Here is a 19,248-nt window from a genome sequence, read left to right on the forward strand (position 1 = left end):
CAATCTGTAATTGCGTAGCTTTATAGTGAAGGCCAAGGTCTGGCAATCCTACTCCAGCTTCCGTTCTAGAACGTCTCAATATTGAGAAGGATAGTCCCCCAAATTTCTTTATTCCCCAAATTTCTTTATCCCCCAAATTTCTTTATCCCCCAAATTTCTTTATTTTTTTCGCACCATACCATTATTATTTCCCTCTACTTTATTTACAAAAATAGATAGAATATTTTCAAGATTTTTCTGGGGATATAAGAGAGCTAGGCGATCTTTCAAGTGGTGTTCACTCCCTACTTATAGAGGAGGTTGGGGACTACCAGATTTCCGGTTATACTACTTGGCGATATCACTTAAATTTATGAGAGTCCTAATTTTTCAAGAATCACCACCCAAGGACCTTACTTATCCAACTATTTATGAAATGATCTTAGGTGTGCAAGCACGTCAATGCCTTGTACGTTTTTCAGAACCAAGTTACTATAAAAAAACAAGATTTAAAGTTATATTGACCATTTTTCAGGTATGGAGACAATGTAAGAAAAGGTTTTGCTTTAATAACATTACCTATTATACACCATTGTATAATAATTCGATTCTGCCATCAATATTCTCAGATCAGATTCTTCAGCAATGGCAAAGACTTAATATGTTTAATTTAGGCGATCTTTATCAAGAAGGACGATTTGTTTCATTTTTGTATTTACAACAAAACTATAATGTACCTCAAAAAGATTTTTTTAATTACTTGCAAATACGTAGTTTTCTACTCACCAAGAACTTGTTATATACTAATAACATTAGGAAAATTGATATACTCGAATGTTGTAAGAAACAAAATAGAATTGGCATAATGTATCAGACTATGCTGACCCGGAAGGAAGACAATCTTGATTTGTTCAATTTAAAATGGCAAAAGGATTTGGGTATAGAGATTATTAACTTATCTGATGCTCTATATTTATCTGATTTAGTTCTAATTAATGGATCTTTTAAAAGCCAATTCTTGGGGCGTGGTCTGGCCACGCAGGAAGATGGCCGCCTGACGAGTGAGCTCCGCCGCGGGATGGGCTCTTAACAGAAATATTTTACTCCTTACCTGCTTTGGAGGCCTCTTCACGTGCCCTGTGCTTGCCGGAAGGTGGGGGGCACGATTTGAGCGTGTTCCAGGGATGTGACAGCGCAGTCTTCCTGGTGTTACTCGTCTTGACGAGATTGTGTGGCGCTGCTTACCTGACGCAGCCCGCCTGACGTGCTTCCTTCGGCTGCCTCATCCTCCCCCTGAAGCCGCGCCTCTGCTACTCATGGAGTGCGCCTGCCCCCTCACGAGGCCGCGCCTTTGTTGCTGTTGAGGAGCACCCGCTTCCTTACGAGGTCGGGCTCCTGTGGATGTCGAGCGCCCGCCTCCTCATGAGGCCGCGCCTTCGCTGCTGCTGTCAGGCGCCTTCCTCATGAAGTCCCGCCCTTGCTATTACTGCTGAATACCTGCCTCCTCATGTAGCCGCGCCTCCTTCAATTTTGTCTGCTTTATTTTCCTCAGCAATATTACCTCACAGGAGTCATGGTTCTTGTTGTGCTGCTGGTCTGCTGCTGGTAGGATTAACTCCTTTTATAACTTTATTGTGGCGCTTTTTGTCATTTACCTCAGTCAGTCATTTTGCGCCACACTCTCTGCAAAGTTAATGTTTTTCCTGCAAGAACAAGTCACGACTGTCACTCAAAACTGAACTTTTCAAATTTAAAAAAAAAAATTTTTTTCATCCTCTTATGAGTGGCCTCATAGTTTCGCCCCTTCGACTGGTGCTGCCTGGAAATGACTCTTTTAATGCAACTTGGGTGACGCATATAATAGCATGTCTTAATTTAATGTCATTATAGTGCTTTAGTCAACCTTTTCAGTCAGGTTGTGTACTCTTTGCTTTGATGTGGCTCATGATTTCCCTGTTCATTCTGCAAATACAACTGTGGTTTATATGCTGTTTCACTCTATTTATGCGCCTTTGAGCATGGCGACAGTTACACTATCTTCATCAATGCTTTAACCCTTTGCTTGTGGTTTTGGGGATAACTAAGCAGGGTTTTCCCCTTCATGTGATGTACTTTTACATTTTAGTGTCTGGAATTGTTGTATTTTTGTGTTTATATACAAGAACTGTCTACCAGCAAGACGCCTTCACGCATTTTCAAAGTTTCTGTCAAATATTTTCCTCAAATGCCTGCCCCTAAGCAAGGAAATAAGTCTTCTAAGCCACTTCTCTTTGCCGAAGCTCTTAAGCAGACCATTAACATGCCAACGAAAGGTACTGCCTCCTCTCCTCCCGCTTTACCCTCGGCTTCGACCTCTAATGGGGGGCAGACATCGGCGGCAACTCTGCAACGTATTCTACACGAAATATCTGAGGTTAGTCGCCGATTAGATGACATGAAACTCACAATTACATCATTAGCTGAGGAGACTAAATCAATTAAAGCAGAATTCACCAGCTTTCATGCGAAGATTGAATCTCTTGACTCCAGAGTTCAGACGGTGGAGAACCGCTTGGACTCCCTTCCCAACAAAGATCGAGACCTCCTATTCTTCCATAGCAAACTTATTGATTTGGAAGACAGAAGCAGGAGGGATAATGTTCGTTTCTTTGGTTTTTCAGAGCGTATTGAAGGGCAGAGTTCCAGTGCATTTCTGTGTCGTATACTTCCTCAGATGACTGGTATTTCTTTTACCCCACCTCTGGAGATACAGCGGGCTCATAGAATTGGTCCTCCTCGTGGTGATCCTGCCGCGCGCCCACGGCCGATCATTGCTTGTTTTCTCCGACATGACCAAACTAGACAACTACTGTCTGCTGCTCGACTTCAAGGTTCCTTCTCTTTTGAAGGCCATCGCATTCATATGGCAGCTGATTTCTCCAAGGAAACCAATGAACGGCGGAAGGCCTTTCTCTCCATGCGACCTCAATTATGTCAATTAGATATCAAATATGGCCTATTTGAACCTGCACGTTTTCGTGTTACCAAAGATGGAGTCTCTAAGGACTTTTTTGATCCAGAACATCTTCAGCAATTTTTGGACTGCCTTCAACCTCAAGATATGGAGGTTCTCGCTGCATCCTCAGAGCCAATTCCGTCCCAATCACTCCTTAAATCTTCTACTTCAATGTCAGAACGTAACAGGTGCCCTCCTAGTAGCCCTAGACCTCGGGGCAGGGACCTCGAATGACTTCATCGCTCACAAGAAGATAGGAAGTCTGCAATACAATCGGTTTCGGCAGCCACATTCCCACAAGACTTACAAAGAGACAAGTCCCGCTCTCCTCTTAAAACCCCTTCGGATGCGGACTGAATAATACTTCCTCCTGTGGAAAAAGTTACTTCCTGACCTATTGGCAGCTTATGGTGGACTTCTGGTCCTTGCGAGCCTTGTTTCTATTGTTAAATCATTATTATATTTTTGGCATTTTTCGCTGTTCTTATAATATCTGATTTCCTTTTTTTCACCTCTTTCTCACTAGCTTCTTATCTTATCTCTTTTCCTTTTCACTTTGCCTTCTGCTATATCTCTGCCTTATAATGCTATTCTTTTTTCTCCCTGCATTTCTTACTTTTCATGTTACAATTTTATTGCATATTCTTAACTGGTTTTGCAGTTACTCGGGTGCATTGGCGCCTAATTGTTTGATTATAGTTGTATTATTTTATTTGCTCGTATGCATATTGGTATAGGCTTTTTGATATGTGTATGATATGTTTTATGCACTTAAGGTTACCTCACATTTAATTACTGTAAGATTTCTCCTCTTATGTAGTGTCGCTTCTCAACCTTTATTTGGCTTTCTCTACCTTCTTCTGTTCTCTTTTATATTGCTCTTTTGGGTTTCCCTTCTATATTATTAATGCTTTCTTAATTGTTTCTCTCTTTCTGTGGGGTCTTTTCCCGCGGCGGCGCTCTAGTGCGCCCAGACCCGCGGGTAACAGTTTTACGGTTTCTTGTTCTTTACTCGCTACTATTCTATAGTTTCTTTATTACTGTACTAGTTTCTAAATTTTACCTCCTTTCGTCTTTATCTTTTTATTGTTTTCTTTATGCATTTCATCTAGATTAGAAGTACTGCTTCCACTTATTTTCTTTCTGTTTCCCCTTCCTTTTGTCATTTCTCTCCCTTTTTTCTTTGTCTGGTTCAACACGTTGTTTTGTGCTTTATTTTCTTCCTTCTGATTTTTGCTCTATTCTACTATGGCACAGGCACATTCTCTTAATGCGATCACTTGGAATGTACATGGCCTCACCCATTACATAAAGCGGAAGAAAGTACTCTCCTATCTCCAGACCAAACATGTAGATGTGGCCTTGCTTCAAGAGACCCATTTGGATGCTCTAGAATCAGATAAACTTTGCAGAGACTGGGTGGGCAAGGTTATCCATAGTAGCGTCCAGCAAGACGATTCCTCAGATACCGGCCCCCTCCGCAAATGTGGAGTAGCAATCCTCCTTCGCAAATCCCTCCCGGTCACTGTCTCTAAAACATGGTCAGATGTAAATGGCCGTTATGTATTTGCCAAACTTAAAATTGGAGAGTCTCACATCTGTGTAGGGTCTGTTTATGCCCCTACGGGTACCAAAAAAACATTCTTTCTTCAATTATCCCGTTTGCTGCTTGAAATTAATGCATCACAATATTTGATTGGCGGAGACTGGAATGTAACGCAGGATTCCATTCTAGACAAAACTGGCCCATTAGATAGGGGCAATGCGTCAGACAGAGCCTTGTTGGGGGACATCATATCAGACATTGGACTGGTTGACCATTGGCGTTTCAGCCATCCAACGGATAAGGAATATACTTTCTTTTCATCGGCCCATGGTACATTTTCTCGTCTTGATTACTTCCTTATTTCTCATAGCACAGCTTAATTCGTTACAGACTCCTGCATCCTGGAAGCGGCCTTGTCTGATCACTCTCCGGTTCTCCTCTCCCTTGATCTGGGTCTTTCTCGGCCTGGACGTAAACCATGGCGAATGAACATCCAACGCCACAGGACTCCTGCTGGTAAGTCCCAACTGCAATCTCACCTTCAAAATTATCTTTCTACTAATCAGGGGTCTGTCACCTCCAGCAGGACTCTCTGGGCTGCGGCGAAGGCTACTTTGAGGGGGCAATTAATGCGCGATGCAGCAATTGCTAATAAACAAAATGCAAGGAGACAAAGTGAGTTCGAATCTGACATACAAACTTATTCTCGTTTATACACCATATCTCCGTCTCTACAAAACCGTAAATTACTTGAGCAAGCTCGAATGGCCTTAAATTGCCTTTTTACATCTAAAGCAGAATACGCTTTACAGAAAATGAAAGGCCGGCATTACGAGCAAGGGGAAAAGGCGGGAAGGTTATTAGCCGTGCAGCTGCGTCAGAGGGAGGCGTCCATGGCCATTCCGGCCATTAGATCTGCGCAAGGTCACCTGTGCACGAAACCTCAAGACATTGTTAATGAGTTCGCCTCCTTTTACGAATCTCTTTACACCTCCGATAATAGAATGGACTCGGATAAAATGACAGCATTTCTTGCAAAAGTGCATCTTCTTTCTCTTTCGGCGGAGGGCAGAGCCATCCTAGAGGGTGAAATAACCAGAGATGATGTTTCTAGTGCGATTACTGCCCTGCCTTACCACAAGGCCCCTGGTGAAGATGGATTTCCCCCTGAATTCTATCGCTGGGCAGGTCACAATATTATTGATACCCTGCATGCCGCATTCCAGGAGGCGGATAGTTCATCTTCACTAGGACCTCTTTCTAACAAGGCTATTATTGTTGTGCTTCCAAAGCCAGGTAAAGACCCCCAGCTCTGCAGTAGCTATCGCCCCATCTCTCTATTGAACTCTGATATTAAAATCTTGGCCAGCATTCTTGCTTCGCGTTTGCGTAAAGTCTTGCCTTCCTTGATACACCATTCTCAAGTAGGCTTTGCACCGGGTCGTTCCTCTCGGAACCATCTGCGTTCTCTGGCCCATGCACTATGGTCGGCTCAACATCTTAAGGATGATGCGTTAGCCCTTTCACTTGACACAGAAAAGGCGTTCGACCGCATCGAATGGAACTATCTCTTCAAGGTCATGGATAGATTTGGTTTAGGCACGAAATTTATTGATAAGGTACGCTTATTATACGATCACCCTTCTGCTCAGGTAAATTGTGGTGGGTTTCTATCAGACACCTTTACGATTAAGAGAGGGACACGTCAAGGATGTCCACTATCCCCTCTTTTGTTTCTTCTGGCTATGGAGCCTTTGGCCGCCACCATTCGTCAATCTGATGAGGTCTCTGGTGTCCCCCTTCCAATTGGACATTCTAAAATATACTTATATGCTGATGATATCCTACTCACCCTTACTCGTCTTCCCCGGTCGATTCCTTCTCTTCTTCACATTATTAATGATTTCTCCTCTTTTTCAGGTTATAAGATTAATTGGGACAAGAGTGAGGCTTTACCCATCTCTAACGGTACCACAAAAGCAGCCATTTTTGGATTCCCTTTTCATTGGCAGCCTTCACGCCTTAAATACTTGGGTGTCCTCGTTAATAAAGGATTGCAAGACATGGTTGCAGATAATTTATCTCCTCTTATATCCCAAATGCAACGGGATTTTGACAAATGGAAGGCTTTGGGTCTTTCTCTTTGGGGCAGAACTCAGGCGGTTAAAATGGTTACCCTTCCGAGATTTATATACATTCTAGGTATGCTTCCTTTGCAGATCCCTCTATCCTTACTTCGATCAATAGATGCCCAGATTAAAACTTTCATCTGGGGTACTATGAAGCCTCGCCTTGCTATCACTAAGTTGAAGGCTCACCAGTTATCTGGCGGAATTGGCCTTCCATCTATTGAACACTACTCTTTGGCGTTACATATTTCCCAAATCTCATATTTTTTACCTGGCATCAAAGATTTACCACAATGGGTTCAAATAGAAAGACATCTCCTATCCTCAGAATCAAACCTTTCTCCTCTGTATGGTACTAGCTCTAGTCGTTTTGACCCAAAAAACCCGATACTATCTGCCATGCATAAATCCTGGCAGAGAAGTCATAGATTATTAGGCTCAAACTCAAGAATCCATGCTAAGGCTCCCCTGTGGAATAATTCGGGGATCCGTATTAATGGTCGTATGTTATCCTGGCCTGAATGGCGAGCTGCAGGTATTCTCTATCCGGATCAACTTCTGCATGATGGGGATTTTAAGTCATTCTCTCAGCTCAGGGTAGAATTTGATCTTCCCCTTCATCATTCTTCCAAATATCTTCAACTCCAAGAATGTTTGAAGACCCATATGGGAACATCACCATGGCTCCTGCAGGATTCCCCTATATTATCCTATTTGCACATTTGGGGGAAACTTAAGGGTGTTACTTCTGGTATATACAAAATTTTTTCATCTCATCTTTTTTCTAAATCTCTTTCACATGATCTCCAGCGTAAATGGCAATCTCGTCTCTCAATTTCCTTTTCCGATACTGAGTGGGATTTGATTCTAGAGAAGGGAGCCTCATGAATCAAGGCTCAAATTTTGTCTTTTTAAAATTCTGCATGATTGGCACTGGTCTCCTGTCAAATTACACCAAGCTGGTCTTCTCTCTCATTCTAACTGTTGGAGATGCTCCAATTCAGGTTGTGATATTACTCATATCATTTGTGAATGTCCTAGTATCCAATCCTATTGGACTTTTATCGGTGTTACCTTGAAATCCACTATGCCCCTAAAATTGCCACTTACATCTACTAACATTCTCCTACATGACTTACGTCATTCCCCAAAGCTCACGAAGCCACATCTCCGTCTTTTTCATAATTCAATTGCTACTGCCAAAATATGTATACTGCGTCATTGGAAATCAACTTTGCCTCCATCACAGGAGGACTGGTTGGTGGCAATGATGCAAACTGCCTCCCATGAACGTACAATCTATAACCTTCAGGATCAAAACGACACTTTTCTTCGAATATGGTCTCCATTTCTTAAATCAAATGCTGCTGATTCTCCGGCCTCCACTTCTACTCAAACACACTAATCAGCTTTCACTTTTCTGTCCTTTGTTTTTTCTCTTCTCTTTGTTCCCCCCCAATCCTTTGCTTCCTCCGTTGTGGTATTCTTCTGCTTTTATTTAATTATTTTTCCTTTGTTTTATTTCTTTATATTTCCAGCACTCTTTATTCTACTATGTCTTTCTCCTCTCTCTTTTCCCTATAGCTCACTCTTATTACATGTCATTCTGGGTTTTGATCTCATCGTTGCATTAATTAGTATTTATCTATTTAAACGCATATTTATATCGTATTTATTTATTAATATCTTATTCCATGATTCCTTCTAACATGAATTTATTCTCATTTATTTATTATTGCATATGCTCTAATGTATTTGTCTTATAAAATTCAATAAAAAATTTCAACACAAAAAATAAAAGCCAATTCTTTATGAGTATTTTTGATCTATATTATACTCCAGCTAAATTGATGAAATGGAAAGCTAATAGGGGTGATAAATGTAGCCGATGTAATCTTCTTGGTGCAAATGCCGCACATATGTTTTTTTTCTGTCCAATTCAATTTATTTCCGAAATCCAAATGTTTTTGAATAATATTATGAATTCATCCGTTATTCTTTCTGCTGAATTTGTCATTTGTGGTGTTCAATCAAATCCTGTTAAAGCATGGACAATTGCTGAAGAAGGCTTTTTATTTATATCTATGTCTATTTTTCGTTACTGTATCACTTCCCACTGGCTTGATTCTGACTCTCCATCATTTATACAATGGCAATCGAAATTGTTGAATATTTATCAGCTAGAGCAAGCTGTGTATCAGCTAAAAGGGAAGAAAAAGAGAGCTCTAGGTTTAAATATCTGGGCCCCTATTAGCAACTGGATTCAGTCTTAGAAGAGAAGACAAACTTTTCTTTCTCAATTGTGTTAACTTTTCTTTTTCTATCTTCATGTATGCCTTGTTAAGCTCGTTCAATTATCTATGCTGTTGTGAAAATTTAATAAAAAAAAAAAAAAAAGAGAAGGATAGTCAGGTCCTCCCTCCCTGCCATATGAACCATGTGAGCAGTGATATAACTTTAGGTAAAAACTCCTTATCAAGCTCAATAGGCAATGCCTGAAAAAGATATAAAATTTTGAGGAGTACCTTCATTTTGACTGCGTGTATGGGGCTGAGCCAGGAGATAAAAAGGGGTTTCCAGCATTTAAGATCATTTTGGAGTTGGAGAAGAGCAGCCGGAAAGTTAGCTTTGTAAAGTCCTTCCACTTACGGAGTCAACTGGATTCACAGGTACTGAAGGGAGTGGCTAGCCAATTGGAGTGGAGAAAGTGTCTGCAGTGTGCCAGCCTCATCATTTGGGACAGTTACATTAAGTATATGTGATTAATCGAGGTTAACCTTGAAACCTGCTACTGCAGCATATCTGGCTAGTTCTAACTGTAGTGTGGGGAGAGAGAGCGACAGTTCTGTGAAAGATAAAAGCACACCATGCGCAAAAAGTGATATTTTGTGGGTATCCCTGCCAAATAGACTCCCTTTAATCACCGGAACCTCCCGGATGCATATCTACAGTGGTTCAATGTTGAGAACAAACAGCAGGGGTGACAACAGGCATCCCTGTCTAGTGTATGATTTCTTTTTGTATAAACAATTGTAATTAGTTTCAAGTACTATTGAGAAATCCGCAGTGGTACCTCAGTGCCACCGCAAAGGCATTGTGAACTCAAGGACACATCAGAAACAACAGTTCTGATTGGTTATAAACAATCTCCAACATCTAGAACAGGAGAACTCTACCTATCCTTTCTTGATTGGGTGTGTCAAGGCCTGGGAGTCATTCATCTGTGACCTAAACAAAAAATTCGCCAAACAGGGCAACGTTCACAAAGCGCACAGACCAAGCTTGGTACACTAACAAATTAAGGACAAAAAAAACAACTGAATAAACTGCTAAGGTTGCTGCGAACTCAGGGCCCACAACCCTCACAGGAGATCCTTATGTCAATCTCAAGAATAAAAAAAGAACTAAAAAAGGACATCAAGATGGCCAAGCAAGATTACAAAGAAAAATTTTGGGTGAAACTTTTCCACCCCAGCAAACAAAGAGACTCCAAACTTCTCTGGGAAACCATCAACCTATTATCAAATGGCAAGAACCGACACCACAATTCAGATATAATGGAGGACACATGGAAAGTCCATATCGAAGTGACCTACAACGCGATCTCACTTCCAGGTGAGCAAAACACTACCAAACCTGAAAAACCGACGGGATGGAGCATAACTGCGAACCAGCAGTCCAGGAAATAATCAGGTTAGAATCATTGGAACTTTACCCGTGGATCACACAAGAGCAGGTACTGAAAACCATAAAATATTTGAGATCAGGCGGAGCACCAGGGACAAGTGGCCTTCCAAATGCACTATTCAGACAAGATCCTTCTTTTTGGTCTGGCCACCTCACCCCTCTGTTCACACATATTCTAGAGACTAGCATGATTCCTGACTCCTGGCAAGGAAACATCCTACACACAATATGTAAATTGAGTGCACGCTTGGATTCGTCCAATTGCAGACTGATAGCACTCATTGACGTTGAGGCAAATATCTACGCATTAAATCTGTTGGCAGACCTGGAGGACTGGGTCAGCCAAATATACCTCATTCCAAATACACAAACAGGATTCCAGGAAGGGATGGATACCTTCATAAACACATCTGCAGTCACTCTTTTAGCCAATCAAGCCGGCGCAAAATCTTGCACTCTGTACACGTGCTTTTTAGATCTTAAAGCAGCATTTGATAAAGTACCAAGAACCAAGCTATGGGCAAAACTGAAAAGATGGGGAGCCCCAACAAAACTCTTGGAGGCAATCACTAACCTCGACTCACAAACATGGGTTCAAATAAGGAAAGGAGATGGGCGAAGCATTACAAACAAAATTCCAACCAGCAACGGACTAAAACAGGTGTGCGTACTGGCCCCCTGTCTATTTAACATCTATACAGCCGACCTAGAGAAGACACTTTGCTCAATACAAGCTGACCACCCCAAAATTGGGTAAAACACCAATAACTAGTCTCCAAATGTGGACAATATCGTCCTCCTATTCCAAACACCCATAGGCTTGCAGAGACTGATTTCTCAACAAGGTGCATATGCCACCTCCGCTCAATTGATAATCAATCATCAAAAACAAAGGTCATGTGCTTTTCCAAATGACATAAAAAACGCCCCACATTCATCTGGATGTTAAATGAGAAACCACTGTCCCAGGTGGATTCGTATAAATATCTGGGGTTCCAACTAGACCGCCACCTCAATTTTAAGCAACACCTGGAACAAGGAAAAACAAAAGCGAAACAACTGCTATCCGCATTCAAAACTTTACAGAAACAACTCAATGGCTATTCCAGAAGTCATCTGCTTTTATTGCAGCAAAGTTTCTGCCATCCATACCATACAGATCGGAAATGTTGAACACAATGTACTCAACGGTTTTAAACACAGTTCAATCTAGCCTCTTCAAGAAAATGTTGTAATCCCACGATACATCTCACAGGCACAAATACGACTAGAATATGGCCTAAAAAATCAGATAAGGGCAAGACAAGGAGCCTTGGCCAAATATTATTGGAGGATGAGGGCAGCAGAAAATAACACCTTAGCCCATTATTGTTGGCAGGAAATTGAAAATCAATCTAGGCTGAGCAAATCCATTTTTACATGCTTTAAAGAGTCGCTGACCGCATTACAGCTAGATGAGGCTTGGCTTACAATAACTACCTACTCTAGATTTAAAAACAAAGCTAATATAGCAACCAAGCGGATCTCACTGTTACTGGATAAAGCTGCCTTTGCCCACAAACAGCGCGCATGAGCCGTGATACAATCTTACAAAACGCTGAAAACCCAACCGTACTTGTCCGAATATTTTATACAACCATAAAAAGCAAAACCTGACACTATTGAGGCTGGGATCTTTCCCCTCAAAAGATCTCACCACAAAATGGAAACAGACATGGATGACAAAGGAATGCCGCCTCTGTGTACAAGGTGACGAGTCACTATTACATCTTCTATGCATCTGTCCTTCATTAATATATACTGGGCAAACACTCCTTTGGGAAATTCTGAAGAGAGAACAAAAAAGGACTTGCAGAGCGGCTATCATAAAATACCTCAGAGGCTCGTTTGTTCAATTGTCCTGCAGAGCTATAAAACTTTGGAACATTGCGCCAAAAGACTTAGACAAAAAAGAGAATTGATCCGAATCTGTCAAAATGGAACCGCCTTGCTGATTTACTTTTTAATCTTCTTACTCACATCTTTTTTTGTCACATTCTGTAGAAGCAAGTTAGTTTTAAATCTACTCATTCAGGAGATTTTTCCTCCATTATATGAATTTGATGTGTTTTTATTCTTTGTTTTTAAATTAATGATTGATTGGTGCTTCATGTACCTCGGTGGCTTGTCCCACCCTTTTACGATTTTAACAAAATCAAATAAAAGTATAACTGATTTGACTTGACTTGGTGTGGTGAGACTTAGTTGATTTTGATGGCGTATATTTTTGATTGTTAACCCGTTCGACGCTTGTGACGGAGCGGTTCCGTCACGTGCGTCGTTTGCGCTGTGCGCATGACGGAACCGCTCCGTCATGGCCCCGCCCGCGCACGGAATCCTCAGCGCGGCGCGGAAATCCGCGCCGCGCTGAAGGGGTTAAAATAACTCATCTTAAAATGGTTTCTGGAGAACCATCTCAACATCCAGAGCAGGAAGATGAGGATGAAGAACAGCAGGAAGCTGCACAGGAATCAATGGTGTGACAGTTTTCTCCATACATTCTGAAGGAAAACAATTATTGCAAAAATTGTTTGGTGTACAATTTGTAATCGGAAGATCTCCAGAGGAACAGGAGAAAATATTTTCTTGGCAAATCATCTTCATGTGGAAACACATGAGTATCATCCATCCCAGATCCATAGCAAGAGCAGAAAGAGAAAAAGAAGCTGCAACTCCTTCCATTTCTGCTAAAGGAGCAGCACTTACTCCTGGAAACCCCCATTCTACCCACTATGATGTAGGCACGTCCACCAATCTTGCTAAGATGCAGGACATGATGTTGGTATGTGTAAAGCTCAACAAAGTGGTATCGATAGCAGAGCAGGCAATGCCTGCATTCATTAAGGTTGTTAATCAGCACAGAAGTAGAATACTTCATTATTCTCTTTGGACTTCTCAACTACCAAGGTGTAATTCCCTTCTCTTTCCTTTTGATCATTCAGTAAAAAAAAACAGAGGTTCTTTTTAGAACCACTATATTTTGGTTAAAAAAAAGAATCAATATATGTTGTTTGTGTTAGTGACTTTTTATTTGTGTGTGTGTTTTTGAGTGCAATTTAATGTTTGTAGACATGAAACCATGTCCATGCCTTTTGTATCTGTGTCTGACAGAGTGTGTCATTGTATATGCATGTATATGAGCCAGTAAGCTAGTGTGTAGGGCGTTTGAGTGCATGTGTCTGACTGTGTGTGCGAATATATGTCGGTGTCCAATTGTGCATCTGCATGAGTGAGTGTGAGTAAATGTCTGTAGTTGTGTGGAGAAACATAATGAAAATGGGAATTCCAGAAGCTCTTTTTCAGTCTAATTGTCTTCCTACATTCATCAACGTGGTGTAGAGTTCAGATGGGGGCTCATGGGACTGACACATTAGATAGCCATTCTAGATGGCCTGAAACAGAGATGTTTAATTTCCCCTCTTTTATGTTACTTATTCCTAAGTGATCTACCAGACTGTTTAAAAAAAAAGAAATTCCCTCCTAAAATAGCTTCACGCAACATATACGTTCTAATGTTTGCTGATGATGTGGTCATTTTTTACCTTACACCTATTGGTTTCCTGCGTAACATAAATGCTCTTTTTAGGTACACTGAAGCAAATTTTTTAAAAGTATATATTTCAAAAACAAAAGGGGTACCATTTAAGGAGAGGAAACATCATATCCTATTTTACTGGAAATTTGGGTGGGAGATCTGTAGAGGTAGTAAACATGTATACTTACCCGGGGAGAGTATTCTCACAGACACTCAAAACCACTTCCCATTTCCAGAATATGAACTTAAGGCTGCAGATCATATACACGCCTTAAAGAGATTTTACTGTGCCTCTGGAAGAGACATTTTAAATCCCTCCTCGAAATCCATTGTGCTAAAATTCCCCCTACCCTTGTCATATGCATGAGAGAGATCTCCTTGGCCTAGGTTTGTCCTTTTGCCCTAACTCTAACTTTAATTTTGTTCAAAAAAGGATTGATTTATTTTATTTTTAACGTAAATTGAAACTTAAAAAATGGTTTGAAACTAAACACAACAAAACAGATTTAACACCTGTGGGTATACCTTTGAGCACCCTTAATATTGATGATATTGAGGTTTTACACGCAATGTCTGCTATGTCCAATTTGGAAATGTGTGATGATAATTACTGTTTGAATTTGGAAGATTTCTCTATTGATCCCAATATTAATCCAGGTAGTCATTTTAAACCAAAATAAGTCTTCTTACCGAATATTGAATGTGATGCTATTGAAGTATTCGAAAGGGGTGTTCTAAATGACTTAAAGAAAATGAGGCATGGCAAAATTCCAGCATCTAACAAGAACTTGAATTGGGGTCAGATAAAAGTATTAGAGAATTTAAAAGCAGACAATACCATTGTCATCCACCAATCGGATAAGGGTGGTAATGTTGTGGTTCAAGACAAAACAGCTTATCTACGTGAGGGATACAGACAACTGAGTGATCAAACTTGTTATTTGATTTCTGACAGAAGGGCGATAACACTATCTAATTTGAAATATGGGGAACTCTTAGTAGAATGGAGGGAGAAGGGGCTACTGGAGTGGGAGGAATTTAAATTATTTGAAGTGCCCTCACCCCAGGATCCCTGTGTTATACTTGCTTCCTAAACTACACAAGGACCCAGTCAACCCGCCTGGCAGACCTATAGTTTCATCTATCGTGTCCTTGTTGGAAAACGCGTCCCGTTATATTGACCATTATTTACGACCCTTTGTAGCTGGCTTGCCAGCATACTTACGGGACACCACTCATTTTCTAACTAGTATTGACGGGATCCACTGGGAATCTGAATACACTTTGGTCACTCTTGATGTTGGCAGCCTGTATACCAGCATACAACATCAGCTGGGTTTAAGGGCTGTGCAGCATTTTCTCAAGACCCGTTCCATTTCTCTTCTGCATCATTCAGAAATGATCATTGCTATGATCGAATTCTGTTTGACTAATAATTTTTTCTTATTTGATGATGTCGTCTATCGGCTGTCACAGGGCACAGCAATGGGTACCTGCTTCGCCCCCAGTTATGCCAATTTAGTCATGGGCTGGTGGGAGGAGCAGGTGGCCTCTCAGCTGGAAGAATTTTCTAGCTGTGTCCTGTGGCTCAGATACATAGACGACATCTTTCTAATTTGGAATGGTGACATGGACTCTGCCAGTGCATTTGTTAAAAAACTGAACGATAACTCATACAATTTGGTCTTCACGAAACATGTCAGCAGGACCTTTGTTGAGTTTCTCGATATTACCGTGGAGATCAAAGATCACTCTGTGCATACACACTTATTCCGTAAGAAGACCGCCGGCAACAGCATTTTGAGTGCTTCTAGTTCACATCCTCGCAAGCTGGTGTGTAGTATTCCGTACGGGGAATTACTACGCGCCAAACGCAATTGTAGCACTGAGAGTAGCTATTTAAGAGAAAAGGAAAACATGGTGCAACGTTTTAGAGATAGGGGTTACCATCAGAGTACCATCAAAGAAGCATGCAGGAAAGTAGATGAGGTTGCACGCAATGAGCTACTGCATCCCGTGCAACGAGTATCTGAATCGGAGGGTTTGCGGTTTATTACCATGTATTTTGTAATTTGCTAACAAAAGATAAATAAACTATGAGAGAACCAACCATCTCATAGATATGTCCTTCTTTGCATACCATAGGTGAAAGAAGACGCCAGTATCCCTCACCCGTCAGTATGTAAGTTCCACATGTGATCAGGTTTTTTAGAAAAATACCTAGCGTTTTAAAAAAAAAACATTTTTAAAAAAAACATTCTTTATGATTAGGTATACCATTACTTTTCCAGGAAAAAGATGTCCATTTGGAACTATATATGAGCCCTGATGAAGACCTTATGAACACATTAAAGGTCCATTAAACATTAAAGGTCCATTACGACGAAAGGTCGAAACGCGTCGGCTAATAGAGAACGAGAATTATTTGGGATAAAAATTACACAATAACGTCCCCAGAAGAGCAAAAACAACATACCCAGTCAACGCTCTCCACGACAATTTCGGAAAGTATTTTTTCTCCGACCCTGTATAGGACCATAACAATCACTTAATTTGGAGGCAACAATGAGTTAGAATGCCCCCATGTCTAAAAATAGGATATCTGAGTACTATAGTGCAATATTTTCATTGTTTGTTTGAAGTATTATCTGTTTGTAGAATTTTCTTCATGTTTGTTGTTACTATGTTATTGTGAAAACAGCAAAGTTTGTTTAATGTTAAATGCATAGGACATGTGTTTGTCACACTGAGGAAGTGTTCTCCTTGTTTCAAAGTAACTCAAATCGTTATAAATCAAATACAACTCGCAGTCAATAAACAGGCTTGCTGAGAAAAGTTGAAATTGTGATTCATGGTGTCAGAGGTACTTGCTTTTCAAATAGATGTATTCAGGACAGGCGCATGATTTGCGCCACATTTTGGACAAACATTGGCATGTTCTGCTTACCGACAGTAATTTGCAAAAACATCTGACCAATCATCCGCAAATTACCTTTAAGAGGAGCAACTCGTTAAGAAATGAGTTTAAGTCCCAATGTGGTGACTAACTCTATAACTTCCATAAGTGGCGGTCGACCCGGTTTCTGATGTTGCAAAAACTGCAAGGCTTGTAGAAATAGTGTGGATTGCACTGCAGTACATTTTTTAAGCATGAGTAAGGAGTTTATTATCAAAAAAGCCCTTACCTGCAATACTATGTACTGTGTCTATGCACTGATTTGTCCATGCAACAAGTCATACATTGGCAGCACAATTCATCGTGCCAAAAAAAGAGTGCTTGAGCATGTTAGGGCTATACGCCATAACAATAGACAATATCCTGTCGCACGACACTTCTTTGAACAGCACGTGCAGAATGAAAGGCTGTTGAGGATGGTGGTAATTGATGCTGTCACTGAGAATGCACGTGGAGGTAATAAATTGCTCCACCTTAGACAATTGGAGTCGAGATATATTGTGGATTTTGAAACGATGTTCCCCAAAGGGCTGAATTCTAGTGAAGAACTATCTGTACACTTGCAAAATTAAGTCAATCTGTTATGAATTGTGCATATTGTTGCTGTTGTGAATCTGACCTATTTTGCACTAAAATATATTTCATTGTATTTTTCAGGGATTGGTATCGAAATTTTGAAGTGGCCATTGATGAACTTGAACATTTGAGCTATGTGTAATTATATCACTTGGCTAATTAATTTGTTATAATATCATACACTCTTCCATTATGCCCACTGGGGCTTTATTTTGGGACTGTTGCTTTCTGTGATTTATAATTCACATGTTCGTGCGCATTGATTAACCAAGACCGTACTTTATTATATTTCGCCCACTGGGGCATGAGTGTGATATCTTAGTGTAGTTTGTGATTAACTACACGTTTGTGTATCGAACTTTTTGTTTGTGAAATTATGCAAGCATAGTCTTGGTATATTTGATATATTTTGTACCATATTTTGTACTGAATATTTTAGCAACTTTTGACTACCGATTAGAAGGGTGCTATTATGCCTTTATTTTCATGCTTTAAGCCATGTTTTGCTCACTATTAGGAGTCATTGTATTGAATCAAGTGCAGTGTCAAGATGGCCGCCACTTTTCCATTTTCCCTTCTCCTTCATTCACTATTGTGATTTGATGAGTCTGTTGTTTGTGTTGTCAATATTGAAGTATATTTAACTTTAACAAAAGAACCTTTGCGTTAAGCGTGAACAAGGCGAAAGCTGAAACGCGTTGTGTTTGCAGTTCAATAAACCAACTTTAAACTGCAAATCGCCTTGGTGTCCGTGAATACTTTTGGATTGGAAAGTGTGGTGTTTCATATTTGGGGCTGCCGATTACCCCGGAACGGACCGTCCTGTCAGACAGCCTTCATCTTCATCGGGATTGCGCTGTGATATATATATATATGTATGTATGTATGTATGTATGTATATATATATATATTAGGGCAAGTGTGTTTTTATGGTTCAGGGGTTGGTGTGAGTATTGGGTGGCTAGGGTATGTTTAGGGTTTAGGATTGGGTGATAAGTGTTTATTTTAATGTTTAGGGTAGGTAGGAGTATTTGGATGGCAATGATATTTTTAGGGTTTATTGTGGGTAGGGTTTTTGGGTATCAAGGTTAATTTTAGGGTTTAGGGTAGGTAGGGGTATTTGGGTGGCAAGAGTATTTTTAGAGTTTAGGGTAGGTAGGGGTATTTGGGTGGGAAGGGTATTTTTAGGGTTTAGGGAGGGTAGGGGTATTTGGGTGACAAGGGTATTTTTTGGGTTTAAGGTGTGTGAGGTGATTTGGGAGGCAAGGGTATTTTGAGAGATTAGGGAGGATAAGGGTATTTGGATGACAACAGTATTTTTAGGGTTTAGGGTGGGTGAGGGTTTAGGGTGGCAAGAATATTTTCAAGATTTAGGGTGGGTAGGGTATTTCAGTGGCAAAGGAATTTCTAGCGTGTGTGAGGTTATTAGTGTGGAAAGGGTATTTCCAGCGTATAGGGTAGGTAGGGGTATTTGGATTTGGGTGGCAAGGGTTTTATAGGGTTTAGAGTGGCTGAGAGTATGTGGGTGGCAAGGGCATCTTTAGGATTTTAGGGTGGGTGAAGGCTTAGGGTGTATTGGGCTAGGAGTTGAGGGTCGATAAGGTAATATATATATCTATCTATCTATCTATCTATCTATCTATATATATATATATATATATATATATATATATATATATATATGTATATATATAAATATATATATGTATCCCACAGCCAAGCGAGCAAAGCAATGCCATCGCCTTCCCCCTGCCTCAACGGTGTGTCCCAAAACAACAAATCCAACGCTGACTCAACGGTGAAGAA

The 19,248-nt window shown here is 40.6% G+C and overlaps 1 protein-coding gene across 1 annotated transcript in view; it reads left to right on the forward strand.

Annotated features, from left to right (window-relative positions):
• Positions 1 to 18,176, forward strand: part of LOC146834630 (vitellogenin-A2-like) — a 119,980-nt gene extending 101,804 nt beyond the window's left edge. Inside the window, exon 13 of the mRNA XM_085599934.1 lies at positions 17,524 to 18,176. The gene's annotated coding sequence lies outside the window, so the exon portion shown is untranslated. The remainder of the gene's footprint in view (positions 1 to 17,523) is intronic.
• The last annotated feature ends 1,072 nt before the right edge of the window (positions 18,177 to 19,248 follow it).

This window comes from Triturus cristatus, chromosome 4_2, assembly GCF_964204655.1.
Source record: "Triturus cristatus chromosome 4_2, aTriCri1.1, whole genome shotgun sequence".
Lineage (NCBI taxonomy): Eukaryota > Metazoa > Chordata > Amphibia > Caudata > Salamandridae > Triturus > Triturus cristatus.